Source organism: Typopeltis vanoorti, chromosome 1, assembly GCF_054136105.1.
Source record: "Typopeltis vanoorti isolate ZY-2024b chromosome 1, IOZ_Tvanoo_1.0, whole genome shotgun sequence".
Lineage (NCBI taxonomy): Eukaryota > Metazoa > Arthropoda > Arachnida > Uropygi > Thelyphonidae > Typopeltis > Typopeltis vanoorti.
Genome location: NC_143549.1, coordinates 83,721,087 through 83,735,240, shown reverse-complemented (window position 1 = coordinate 83,735,240; position 14,154 = coordinate 83,721,087). Strand labels below are relative to the sequence as shown.

General features: G+C 36.6%; 1 protein-coding gene across 1 annotated transcript in view; it reads left to right on the top strand.

The window, feature by feature from the left end:
- Positions 1-14,154, top strand: part of LOC150110163 (muscle calcium channel subunit alpha-1-like) — a 1,246,847-nt gene that overhangs the window by 479,859 nt on the left and 752,834 nt on the right. The window lies entirely within an intron of this gene.

Sequence of the window (14,154 nt, the reverse complement as noted above, 5' to 3'; positions counted from 1 at the left end):
ATGAATGGCATAGGTCCATTAATTTCATTTTATCAATAAATACAATAAGAAAAACTTTCCATTGCTATAACAAACTTCCATGATATAAAGACTTGTTCTTGGAGGTTTCAGTGTGAACCAGTGAACCCATTGAACCTCAGTCATTCATATTCCTAGCATTCACAGCAGATTCACAATCCAGTCCATCCTCACCCAAGTAAAAAATCTACTTCTTACTCCTCTCTATCACACCTTTACACTACTTCCAAGGATGGCCCTGGAAGTTCTACACTGTCACTCTGTATATAATCCCTTCTAGGAAAATTACTTCACTTTATACTCTGTCTTCTGTCCAACTTGTGATTGCCACAAGGTGGCATTATTGTATGTGTTGTGTCATTTATTAGTGGTGCTGAAAGATGTCATTTTAGTTAACAATGTTAGGCTAACTCATTGTAGTTTTGTTTTATATGATTGTGTGATTCAGTTTTAGTTTTTAAGTAAACTTTGTATTATGTTTTTGTTTAAATATGATTTTATTGTTATTATGATTCTAATGCATGGTAGAGCAATGGTCAAAGACATCATTGTTGGGTGATTTGAATTTATGTGATTTTGTATAGTGCAGTGTGTGTGCATAATGTATTCATCACAAAAGTTAAATGATTTATGGAAGGAGAGTTAAACTTATGATTGACTGTATTACATGTTTTGAGAGTGAGTGCAGTTGCGTGGTGAGAATGAAGTAAATGTTAGTAGAGCAAACAATATTGATGGTAGAATGGAAAATGATAATGTCGGAATTAATGTTGAATGTGCATCAGTGGAAATGTGCATCAGTGAACAAATGGGAAACAAAAAGTAAGGAGAAAATTATGTACAGAAACTATGATCAGAGTAGTATAGTACTTAATGAAAATATAACAAAATCATGTTTCCCTGTCACAAAAATTGATGATATTGGTCATGCCATATAGATGCAGAAAAGTAAGGCAAAAGAACCAATTGTTTTGGTTGGCATTAATAATGTGAGTGTTGCAACATATTTTATGAAGGACAATGTGAAAGAGTTGTTGGATGATGCACAAAAGAAGAGAAGAAGGTCAAGATTATAAGTCTTCTGCCATGCTCTCATAGAGGTGAATTGAGAAGCAAGGCATTGATTGTTGTGCAGGTTGTGCACTGAGCATTCTGAAGTGAAAATTCAGGAAAACTGTGTGTGTGTGTGTGTGTGTGTGTGTCAAGGCACCCATGAGGTGAGTGTGAGAATTACCAACCAGTGTGGAATCTATTCTCTGAAGAAAAATATTGAATAGGGTAATTAATTCAGGGAATAAAGGCTGTTGGAAGTCTAAAGGGATGCTTCAGTTTTTGTATACTAATATCAGAAGAATTATGAACAAGAGGGGAGGAATTTTTGGCATTAGTTGGTGCAACCCTGCCAAAAGTTACAGGCATTAGTGAGACTTGGTTAACAGCAGATGGTATAGTTACAGGGACAGAATGTGAAAAGTTTAGTGTTTTCATTGAGGACAGAGTAGATAGGACAGGAGATAATAATGATGATGAATTGTAGCCAAAAACAATAGGAGATAGAATGACTATTCATTTGAAGCCCCTCTGGTGTGAGATGAAGGCCAGTAAGACTAAATATATGGTTAGTTCCTGCTATAGGCCAGGGTATTCCAGTGATGATATGGAGGACAAGCATCAGCAAATTGGTACAATGAGTGCAGTTCAAGTGATTATTATAGGGGAACTTCAACTACAGACATAGATTGGAAGGAAGAAAGATAACATTGCAGAAAGGAAGTGGAATTTACAAATCTACTGAGATATAATTACTTGAGGTAACGTGATGGAGGGGACTTGGGGTATAATAGTATTTGGATGTGGTCATAGGATCGGAACAGCTATCCATAACCAAGATGGGGGGCCTCATTACTCCTGATTGGGGGGAAGTGACCTTGACTTGGGAAATTGTAAAATATGAGGAATATTCTGTCAAGAAGAGAATTTAATACTGCTTCTAGATGCCCCTTAACTACCTACCATGTACTAATAACATTCTTCCCTTGCAAGGCTTTATGCCGTGGCACAGCTTCAAGCTTCCTCCTTAGCTTGTTATAATCACCTGCCTTGTAGTTCCACATACAGTATTAAATTTTATGCCTAAGGTAAGGAGGATAAATCAGGTGGGAGATGGATGAATTTTTATTTATTATTTTTTTTTTGTGGTTCCTACTGACGAAAGGTTATTAGTAAATCTGTAGTATATTTGTAATGTGTGTGTAGGCTCAGGATTTTTTTTTTTTTCATTTCTATCAATGTTACATCTTTTTTTATTTATTTATTTTTACATAGTCCAGAAACCCTGTTCTCAAGACCAAACATGGAACTTTTTCAAGCCACTTCAGGCCTCCAATAAGTGGAGCCATGGTTTCACACTGGGCAATGAAATTCACTTCCCATGTAAAGATAATCACAAACATCCATGGACATGGATATTTGTGAGTGATGATTGTGGATATCTGTGATTAGTTGGAGAGTAGGTACACTAACCATTTAGTGAACCAGACTGGCATATACTTTCATTAAGCTTGAACTGCAAAAAAAGAAATCGTTGTGGAGAGTATATAAGGAGAATAATGACCAGCAGGCTCATCAACAATACCAGGGTTAGGCAAGAAATGTCACCAGCATGGTTAACAAGGCTAAATCACCTTATGAGAAGAAACTATCCAAGCAGGCCAAATGAAATCCCAAAGAGTTATTTTATTACATGGCAAGTAAGAAGAAGAATGACTGTGAAGAATAACCTTAATAAGTGCTGATGGTACAGATAAAATAGTTCAGTTACTGAGTTGACCACCATGCAAGGGTATATCATCCAATTGAAGTTAATGCTGTGACATATGTGACAGACTGATGTGGGAACTGAAGTGGATAAATTGGAGATTCTTGAATTAGATGGAATATCATCTCACATTTTGTGAGAATGGGCAATGAAAGTGGCAATGCTTCTCATTAAACCGTTTAGTTGAAATCTCAGTTGACATAGAGTTCCAATGGATTGGAACAATGGCAAAATAATTAACTTGCATAAGTGAGATTCTAAGATACAAGAACAAATTATAGAAAAATGGGTATCTCAGGAATGGTGGTAAAAGTACTGAAAAAAATTGGTCATAAAGAAAATTAAAGAACGGTATGATAATCTTGATATTATACTCTTGGTGGGGGGGGGGGGTGCAGCATGACTTTGTGAAGGGTCAGTCATGCCTTAGTAAATTTACTAACATTTTTATAAATGCGTGACATCCGAGTTGGATAAAAGGAATGACTACACGATGATTCTACAGGATTTTGCAAAATACATTTGACAGAATACCACATGTAACTCTATTAGCCTAATTAGGACAAATGGGGGATGGATATGACATTGGTTATGTGGAAAAGAGGGTAGTTGCTGGACAGATATCAAAAAAGTGGTTATATGGAGGTGCATTATTCAGGAGAAAGCAGGTGAATAGTGGTACTCTGCAAGGTTCAATGCTAGGACCACTGCTGTTTAATTTGTACATAAATGATATAGGAAATAACTCTAAAGGAAATATTCAGTTGTTTGCTGATGATTCAAAATTAGGTAGAGTAATACTAAATCAAGGCAGTGTTTAGAGCTTGCAGGATGATTTAAATATGTCAGTATAAGCAAAAGATAATGGGTTTCAATTTAATGTGCAGAAACAGGGGTGCACAGCTTGTGAAAGGTGGATGCTACAAGAGGAGGTCAGAGCATGTGTAGACAGGAAAGGAATGGGATGACCTGGGATCAAGAGGAAACAGTTGGAATTGAAAAGGGATCTAAAATGAGTCTTCGGACTCCTTGGAGGTATCAGGAATAATAATAATAATAATAATAATAATAAAATGAATAAGCAGAAAGGGAAATGGACCCAGTCGAGCATGGAGAGATCACATCGAGTGAGTGGTATCAGTGAAACTAGCTGTAGATCCAGAAATGAGCTGTTATGTTTGTATACAAATGCTAGAAGTCTAAGAAACAAGGCAGATGAAATGGTTGCACTAATTGAGTCTGTTCATCCGAAAATTGTTGGAATACGTGAGACATGATTAATGAGAACGACATCCTCACAGGAATAGAGATGGAAGGTATGATGTGTTTTGTGAGGATAGAGGTAAAAAGGGAGGGGAGTGCTATTGATGATAGAGAAAGAGTTATGTCCATACAAAGTACAGATGCAAGAGGAAAATAGTGCCAGTGGTTTTGAGACAGTATATGGTGTGAGATACAGGTGAATGGAATCAAATAGTTGGTTGGATGTTGTTATAGACCAGGTAATGTGGATGTTGGTGATAATGAAATGTAATCAAATTAGCCAAGCAAATAAGAAAAGGGTGATCATTATGGGTGATTTTAATTATGGCAATGTAGACTGGAATGATGAGATAGCAACTGGAAGTAAAGAAAATGAGTTTCTTGAGTTTTTGAGGGATAACTACCTCAGACAGCATGTAACAGAGGGCACACGAGGATTGAGGGTCTTGGATTTGTTCATCTCATCAGAGGAAGTAATTATAAATGGGGTGTCAAATCATCCACCAATTAGTGAGAGTGACCATGAGGTGATTACCTGGGTGGTTGCCAGCAGTGTGAGGACCTCTGTGAGAAAAGGGTATATGTGGAACTACAAGGCGAGGGTGATTATGAAGAGCTCAGGAGACAGCTTGCTTGTGTAGCATGGAAAGAGGAGTTAGCTGGAAAAGAGATCAATGCGGCTTGGGGGATTTTCAAAAACTATCTAGTAGATGCAATGTCTAAATGTATTCCAAGGGTGAGAAGGTTAAATAAGGTAGGTGTGAGATGGATGAATAAAGAGATTAAGCATGTGATACAGAGAAAAAGGGCACTATGGCTGCAGCATAAGAGAAGTGGAAATAACCAATTTCATGAGGTATACAAAGACCAGGCAAGGTGGGCTACTTGATTGATGAGAGTAGCTAAAGAGAGGTATGAACAGCAGTTAGCTAATGAAGCCAAAAAGAATCCTAAGGAGTTCTTTCGATATGTAGCCAGCAAAAGAAAGAATGATTATGGAAGGATGACATTGATTGGATAAAATGGTATAAAGACAGCTGCTGCAGAATGTGTGGTGGAGATACTTAATGAGCAGTTCATAAAGGTCTTTCAATCTTGTGAATGTGACTTCATGGACAGATTGAGAGCAGTTGATGATGGAGAAGAGATAGACTGACTGTAAGTGAGCAAGAGGTGTATGGGGAGTTGAGTAAACTAGATGTTAATAAGGCTGTAGGACTTGATAATATATCACCAAGTATTCTGAAGGAATGTGCCAGGGAATTGACACCTGCCTTGACATATTTTTTTAATCCAAGTCTTGCACTCAATCAAGTTCCTAAGGAGGACAAGATTGTGCCACTTCATAAAGGAGGTGATCGAACTCAAGCATCAAACTATGGGCCTATCTGTGTGTCAGGTGTTGTGGTTAAGTTGTTGGAGAAGCTTGTGAGAACAAGGATCCAGAGTTCGGTTGACAACAATGGTATTTTCTTTGGTGGACAGCATGGATTTGCTTAAGGGAGGTCGTGTTTTAGTAATCTACTTACTTATTACAATAAAGTGACTGCTTCCTTGGACAGAGGAGAAGGATACACAGTAATATACTTGGATTTCACAAAGGCTTTTGAATGAGTTCTTCATGATAAGTTGACAGTCAAACTAGAGCAGATGGGGTTGGATATTAGATTAGTGCATTGGATTGGAGACTGGCTATCTGATAGGTATCAACAAGTTGTGTATAGGGGAGCAGTATCTAGGAAAAGGAAAATCACTAGCAGAGTGCCTCAGGGGTTTGTTTTAGGGCCATTACTGTTTAACTTGTATATTAATGATATTGGTGAAGAATTGGATGGAGATATTCAGTTGCTTGCAGATGATGCAAAGTTGGGAAGAAGAGTAGAGATGATGCTGTGGCCTTATAAGAATATTTCAATAAATTCAGTGATTGGGCATGGGAATGGAGATGCGAGTTCAATGTCATAAAATGTAAGGTTTTAAAATTTAGGAAACAAAGATGGAATGCAGAATTTATGCTTGTTGAGGATATATTATTGGAGGTGGAGAAAATAAGAGATCTGGAGGTGATAGTGGATAAGGATCTGAAATTTAGGGGCCACATAGCCAAAATTGTGAAGCCAACACAAAGGCTTCTGAGAATGATGCAGATGACACTGACTTGTAGAAATAGAGAGATTCTTATTCCATTGTATAAGGCTTTGATTAGGCCACACATGAACTATTGTGTCCATATTTGGTCACCTGGTTTTCAGAAAGAAGAAGAGATGTTGGAAAGGGTCCAGAGGAGACTGACTAAGGTAGTTTCCAACCACTGGAATGTCGAGTATTAGGAAACATTGAGAAGATGCAATTTGCAGAGTCTGGTGGACAGGAGGAAGATGGGGAGATATGATAGAGACCTACGAGTCGGTAAGGGGTTGTTATAGGATCAATGCAGGAGACGTTCTACAGAAAATTGTGGGAGATCAAGGGAGAACCAGAGGTCATCTCTCTAAACTGTATAAAGAGGGTGTGAGTAGGGGAGTTGAGAGGCAGGTTTTTGTCGTGCAGAGTTGTGAATGATTGGAGTCTGTAAATTGTTTGAGTGTGTGTAAGACACAGTATGATGAGCTGTGTGTGTGATAAAAGGACCTCCCAGATGAATATTTGACTCCATGAGGTCTTGGGGTAATAATAATAATGTAAAGTTAAACATTTTGAGATAAATTGATTACAAACTCTGTGCCACATTGAAACTGAAAATAGATGAAGCTCAGGATTTAAGGGTGGTGGTAGAGTTTAGAAGATATATTGTTTAAAATATTTTGGTAGAGTATTGCTAAAGTAGCTCATAAGATTATTTCGCTCTTGAATAACACACTAACAATTGGTGATAAAGAAGTTGTTCTTCTTTAGCCTGGATATGTTCACATCTGGATTACTGTGCTCAGGTCTAACCTCCTGAGATTCTTGAGGGTGAGGAGGCATTGGAGAGGATTTGGAGGCTAGTTATTAAAATAGTGAGTGGTCTGCGGAATGTTCCCTATAAGGATAGGTTGAAGGTGTGTGGATTGCGTAAGTTTGTTGATAGGTGAAAAAGCAGAAATATGATAAACATTTGTTTAAAGGATTTTATAGGATTTTTGCAGGGGGAATGTTTCAGCATTTGGCTTGTGGGTGCAAAACAAGTGATCATCCTTGGATGTTAAGTAAAGGCGTTTTTAGTAAGAGTGTGAGGTCTGTATTTTTCACTTGGAGAATGATGAATGAATTCAACAGGTTGCTAATATAAATTCTGACACTTTGTCTATTAATGGGTTTGAGGAGAGGTACAATAGATTGTGTGAATAGTTTGTGCTTATTAATGGGTTTGAGGAGAGGTACAATAGATTGTGTGGATAGTTTGGGTCTCATGCACACCTCCATGGAGTCTTTGTACTCCATGGAGGTGTGCATACAATAATAATTTTTTTTTATGTAACTTTGACTCATAAAAAGCTATATTAACTTTGTTAATGTGTGACATCTATTTATTAATATCAATTTATTAAATGTATAACATTTATGTATAAATGTAAAACATTTATATGAAAATTATAATTTTACATTTATATAAATGTAAAACATTTATAAATGTATAACATTTCTACGAGTGGGTATAGGGTTTTATAACTGTATGTTTTATATTTTTTGTTTATTTTTTATAATTGAAAAAAACCTGGTAGAATCATAGATATAACATTTTCAAGCTATCTGTGTGTGTGTGTGTGTGTGTGTGTGTGTGTGTGTGTGTGTGTGTGTGTGTGTGTGAGAGAGAGAGAGAGAGAGAGAGAGAGAGAGAGAGAGTGGGGATCTCACAGTGATAAAATTTCATCATTTGCCTAAAGATATTTCCAAACATTTGTGCTCTCACTGATATTTGACACACACACAAGTTGGTTGGAGAGTAGACAAACTAATGACTCAGATAAACAGACCATTAGAGTTGCTTGCCTCTGCATTTTCCCAAGAGTTTACACATCATGGAAACTATGGAAACAAATTTGAGCACAGCAATCCATGTGTATTCTAACCAATGCTTTATATGATAGTACAATTAACTCCTTATCTTTGCATGTTAGCATGCTTGTTGGTGTTGCCACACTATATACACCATAGCATTTTGTAACACTTGCAAGATGCTTTTTTGATCTACAGGCCACTGCTGACCAATCCCATATGCTTGTTGATATAAAAACTTTAATTCTACTCATTCATTCAGACTAAAAGTATTTAAATATTCCTGAAAGGAAGATTTAAGGGAAGATCCACATAAAATAATTTAAATCTTCCTCAAGGAAGATTTAAAAAGATAGTTATTGATTTAATATCAACTTTACTGCTTACAACCAACTCTCCCGAACTTTTTATCATCATCAACTAACTGAATATTCCCTATATATATCCACATGAAATATCATTAATAAATAAATTATATAGTAGGGGACTTAAGGACAGAACCCCACATTATGATATGGATTACAACATTGGTGCACCCTGGGAGGGGGCCATGGGGTCCTGGCCCCCCCACAAAAGAAAAAGGAAAAAACTTTAGAAAAATTCCCAAAAATATTTTCATAATTAAAATTCTTTTTTTTGTTTAAAATTTATGTTGTGTCGTGTCTTCTATTTCTATGCTACGTATGAATTAGCAGTCACATAAGATGACCCTATAGCTCTTGGGAATCCTGGCCGCTGTGAACACAAGGCAAATGAAGTAGTGCTCGGGCACTACTTTGTTTGACCGAGCCGAGCCAGTGGAGATTACAGGTATCACATATTGGCGATCATTGCAGATGCTCAATCATAGCTTGTATGCAATGCGTAGTGTGTATTCTCAAATCGTCTACTCACTCCCCCCCCCCCCCCCCAAGATTAAATCTTGAGTGCTCGGACCCCTCCAAGATTAAATCCTGAGTGTGCCACTGGGTTACAATAAGGAAATACCATTAGCAGGCTTATTTAAATAAATTATAATACCGGAATAAACTCATGTAAAATATGATTTTATTAGTATGATTTTTGCCTAAGTATCAAAGGCATCTTAGTACATGTAAAAAACTAATCGAACAATAACTGAGAATTCCAAAAGGCACCATCTAAGTAGCTAATTTGAGATAACTAAAAAAAAAGAGGTCATTCCTTCGTAAAATTCCTGTGTAAAATGAAAACTGTGTTTGTTGAGAGACGAACGAGTTTAAATTTAAAATGGTTTATGGCATTAAGATATAATTTGTTATTTTAATATTGTATGATAGCTGTAATCAATAGCTGGTGTTCAGTATAGTTAGTTATTTATTAAATTTTCTTTGTGCTTCTTATGTGTAGCTTAGAGCATGAGTTAAATGGAAGTGAGACTTAGTTCAGTGCAAAAGATGAAAACAAGTGGCATGGATTTTTCAAAAAATCATGAGGTGCCATGAATGCAGTATGCATGTTTGTAAAGAGATTGAAGATATTTATGTGAAGAGGATTAATATGAGAGAGTTTGGGTGTGCAAGAAGTGTAACATGCTTATGGATTATGATATATTATTGAATGTGAGCAGCAGCAGGCAAAAGATCAAGGTTGTAGCTACAATAGTAAGTTGGGTTGATGGCATAGTTGAGTGCATGAACAGTAATGGTAAGACAGCAGGGAAAATAGTGGTGAGTTAGCAGTGTTGAGTGGAAGACATATTGTGTAGGCCGCAATGAGTTACTGGTAGTGAGTGGGCATAGATGGTGATGAGCTAGTGGTGGTGGTGAGCAGTATGATAGCAGATGTGCAAGATAGTGAAAATGTGATTAGCATAAATGACAGTGAGACCTCCAGGGAGTCCAAAGACTCATTGAGGGAGGGCACCTACTCTACAACTCTGTCTCCAACACTCAATCCATCAACTACAACGAACCGCAATTACCATCATCATCTACATCAACAGCATCTACCGCTTACCACCAGCATTTTCACAGACAATCACAAACATTCATGCCCACAGTGGGATTCAAACCCATAGCCTTTTGGATATAGAGCAGATATGGTCTTAGCAGATACCAGCCGAGCTGAAGAAATGAAATAGAAGTAATTGAAGAGATGAAAGCTGAGTTGGCAAAAACGGGCAAGAGATTAAATGTTTGAGGAATGAATGAATGAATGAACTGAGGAGAATTACAGATTTGCATGGAAATGTAAGACAGAATGGGATGAAAGATTCGAAAGCAATATTGAATGATTTGAGAGTAGCAGTATATGAGGATTTGATGATAAGAGATATGGTGAGTGAAAATATGCACAAGATTTGTTTTCTGGGAGGTAAAATGAACAGAGTGATTAAAGCATTAAATAAGAGGGGGGGGTATGTGAGCAAAAGAGTTGGTACTTGGCACAAACGATTTGACTGGTAACAAGGAGATTCTAAGGATGGATGTCTGCAGGCTGTTAAGGAGTGTAAAAGATAAGTGTGGTAGGAAAGGTAGTCAATGTGTTGCCCAGGTACAATAATGATGAGTTGAGAAGGCAAGTGAAGATTATGAATGGTATGCTAGTAGATTTGTGTGAGGAGAAAGAGTGCATTTTGTGAATGCGTGGGATGAATTTAAGGGATGGAGAGCTGTATAAATGGATTTGGTGTTGAGTCATTTGGAGAAACTGTTGCTGCAAGAGAAAATAATTACTGAAGTGAATGAAAGACACAAGGAAGCATGAGGTGTTGGTGTTGTGGAGGAGCAGGAAAGCAGGGTTGGAGAGTTTGCAAATAAAGAGATGGGTGGCATGAGTGAAGAGAATGGCAAACAGGAGTAATCATGGGGGAACAGGCAAATATTGATGAGACATGTAGATGATGGTTTCAGGAGTAGATGTTTGAGTGTGCAAGAAAGGATTAAGATAGTCAGGATATGAGGGTGACATTTAGGTTTGGGTGGGGTTGTACTATCAGTGATGATGGCTATAACTTATAGAAAGAGAAATGAGTTGGTGTATATGTTTAGAAATGCTAGAAGTATTTGAAACAAGGGGAATTGGAATTAGAATTGATAGAGTTCATGCACCCAAAAATTGTTTGAATAAGTTCAGAATGACATTCTGACAGGAACAGAGATGGAGGGATATGTAGTCCTTTGTGAAGACTTGACAAGGCAAAAAGGGAGGAGGAGGAATATTATTGATGGTGGTAGAGGAGTTGTGCCCATCTAGGATAGAGATGCAAATAGTGATAGTGGTCTTGAAGCAGTATCTTTTGTGATGGTTAGCAGAGTGAATATGTTGTGTGTGTGTGTACATGCATATTGTTAATAGAATCTGTTATTCATGGCCTTATTTGATGTATACTTTGCTATTCAAGTACATAATTCACTTATTCTGTAGAATAATGGATCATTTTAAAGTATGAAATAAAAATTTTTATTTCATATTAGGTATGAAATAAATAACTAGGTGATTTATGCAATGCATGGTTCTTCTGTTGAATAATTAAGCAGTTATAGTTAAAGTATATAAAAAAATAATTGGCAAAATGTTGATATTATTATTATGTGACAAATCCAACGATCAGAGGATGAGTCCTTGAATAGTATAGGAGGGGACACCCTTCCACTATAACTCACCGTTTTCCTTACTTAATCTTGCAACTACTACCATCAACACAGCGCAGCACTATCAACTGCCCACCACTAGTATATATTTTCTGTAAATTGCTTATGTTCTCATGGCCAATTTGCCTGAATGCAGATGAAAAAGGCAAGTTTCCAGGAGGAGAAAACCCCACTGCCTCCATATGAGATCGGCTAACTCACCTTCAATTGAAAAAGTCCATATAAAGATTCCTCTCATCATGATGAGAATTTAACTCAGTTCTTTTTCCAATTGAAGAGCATAATGTACTGTTGTTCTTTCAATTGCACATTCCAATTCTAATCCATTAAAAAAGGACTATGATTTTTCACTTTCATAAATTTATAAGTCCAGTGAATACAAGTGAAGAACATAATAGCAAGAAATGTTAACATAAACAGCATGTCTGCAAGGAGATGTGCTTTGCATTATGGGATACTAAGGCAAGTGATGTGAAGTCATACTACCTTTACCACAAGTTGTCCCAGTCCAGAAAATACTTCAGCGGAAAGTTTGTTTGCTTACACTTGAATAAAGGATTAAACAATTAATTTATTGAATTCTAGCAATGATGCAGAGGACCATGCAGAGAAATAATGGCTCGATTGTATATAAAGCCTTGATTAGACTACAAAAATGGATTATTTGCACGTATTTGTTCACCTGGGTTTAGTGGTGGCTGGTGAAAATTTTAAATTGGAGTGCTGCATATACAAAAAAAAAAAAAAAAAAAAAAAAAACTTTTTTTTTCCTAATCAGTAACGAATTTATTAATAAATAAATTTACATATTAAAAATTGCTTTATTAAAAATATTTCATCTTCACTACGAACAAACACCAATAATAAAAGTTTCGTATCAATAGCAATGACAAGTGCAAACCTGTTAGCAGTGCATTTGTTTCGTAATCTAAAGCGTTTATTGGACAATTCCAATTATTAACTATTCAATTGATGTCAAAACATAAGCTGTAACTTTTAACATGTTGTACTGCATTTATATAATGTTGTAGGCATTTTTATTATTTATAAACACAAACAAAATTCAATTTTTTCATTTTTTCCTTGGGGAGGGGGGGGGTGCTGCAGTGTCGCAGTACTTATGTACGGGCTGCCACTGCCTGGGTTTCAAAATGATGAAGAGATTCTTTCCAGTATTGATTGATTAAGATAGTTTCTGGAGTGTTGAGTATGAAGAAAGGCTGAGAAGATGCAATTTACAGAATCTAGTGGACAGGAGGAGGGAGGAGAAGGAAGAGTGATGTGATAGAGACATCATCGTGTCATAGATTAACATTGAAGAGATTTGTTTGTAGACCAGTGGGAGAGAAGAACAGTTCATCCCTGGAAGCTTTATAAGGAGGGTTTGAGCAGTGGAGTGAGTTTACTAGGCTAACTACATGGACTCTTTCTCTCTATCTCTCTCTCTCTCTATATATATATATATATATTTAAATAAATGAATGACACCATCTCGCTTATTTTACTTGTAGTATCTATGTTTTCGATATATTTTCATTATTTTAAGTTTTTCTTTCCCCACTACACTTTTTGTCTGTGCCATGGTTTGTCAAGTACAGGTTTTAAATATGGCTACATGTCTTACAGATTCACTATAATTCGATATGAAAATTCTCTACTATTATGAGACTTCAAAATTTAAGCACTCAAAATAACATGAATGTATCAAGTAACTGGCATGCCAATTTCTTCCTCCTCAGCAAAATTTTTACTAGATTGCAGGATTCAGCTGTTTGCATATATGTGAAGAAAGAAATTGACCAGCAAAGATAAAGGTGGTGGAAGCCCTGGATTAGATTACCTCTGGATTACTGTTCACATATCTTATAACTAAATCCTAATAATTTGAAGGGTTGAAGCAGCTTTGGAGAGGCGCAAAGGCAGACAACAAAAACGATCTCAGGATTACAAGATGTTTGCTATACGAATGGACTGTGAACATATGCTTTGCAGAGTGGCAGATGGAAGATGAAGGGTGGAGTGATGTAATTCACATAAAAGAAAGTGACTAGAAGTGTGAGAAGTCATTTCTTGCATGTTGAATTTGATGATAAATGGTATGCATTGTCTGTAAGAGTTGCGAGAATGCTGGGAGTGAACGATTAACGAATGGTATGAGTGGTATGTCTATTGGATGTTTAATATATATGAAGAATTCTTTAAGGAAAATTCATTGGAATTTTTCATAAAGGATTTTTCATATACACTCGGGTCTCTTTTTATGTGTATCTTTTTTATGCGGTTTTGAAGCTTATGCAGTGCATGTTTCATGCAGATTCGGGGTTTCCCCTTTGTACATAATAAACAGTGTGTTGCAGCACATTCTGGCATAACATGAGTAACGTGTAAGCAGTGATTGTCCATGAAGTTTAATTTTGCATGTGAGTAAGTGTTTGTCTTTACATTATCGTAAGTCTAAATTTT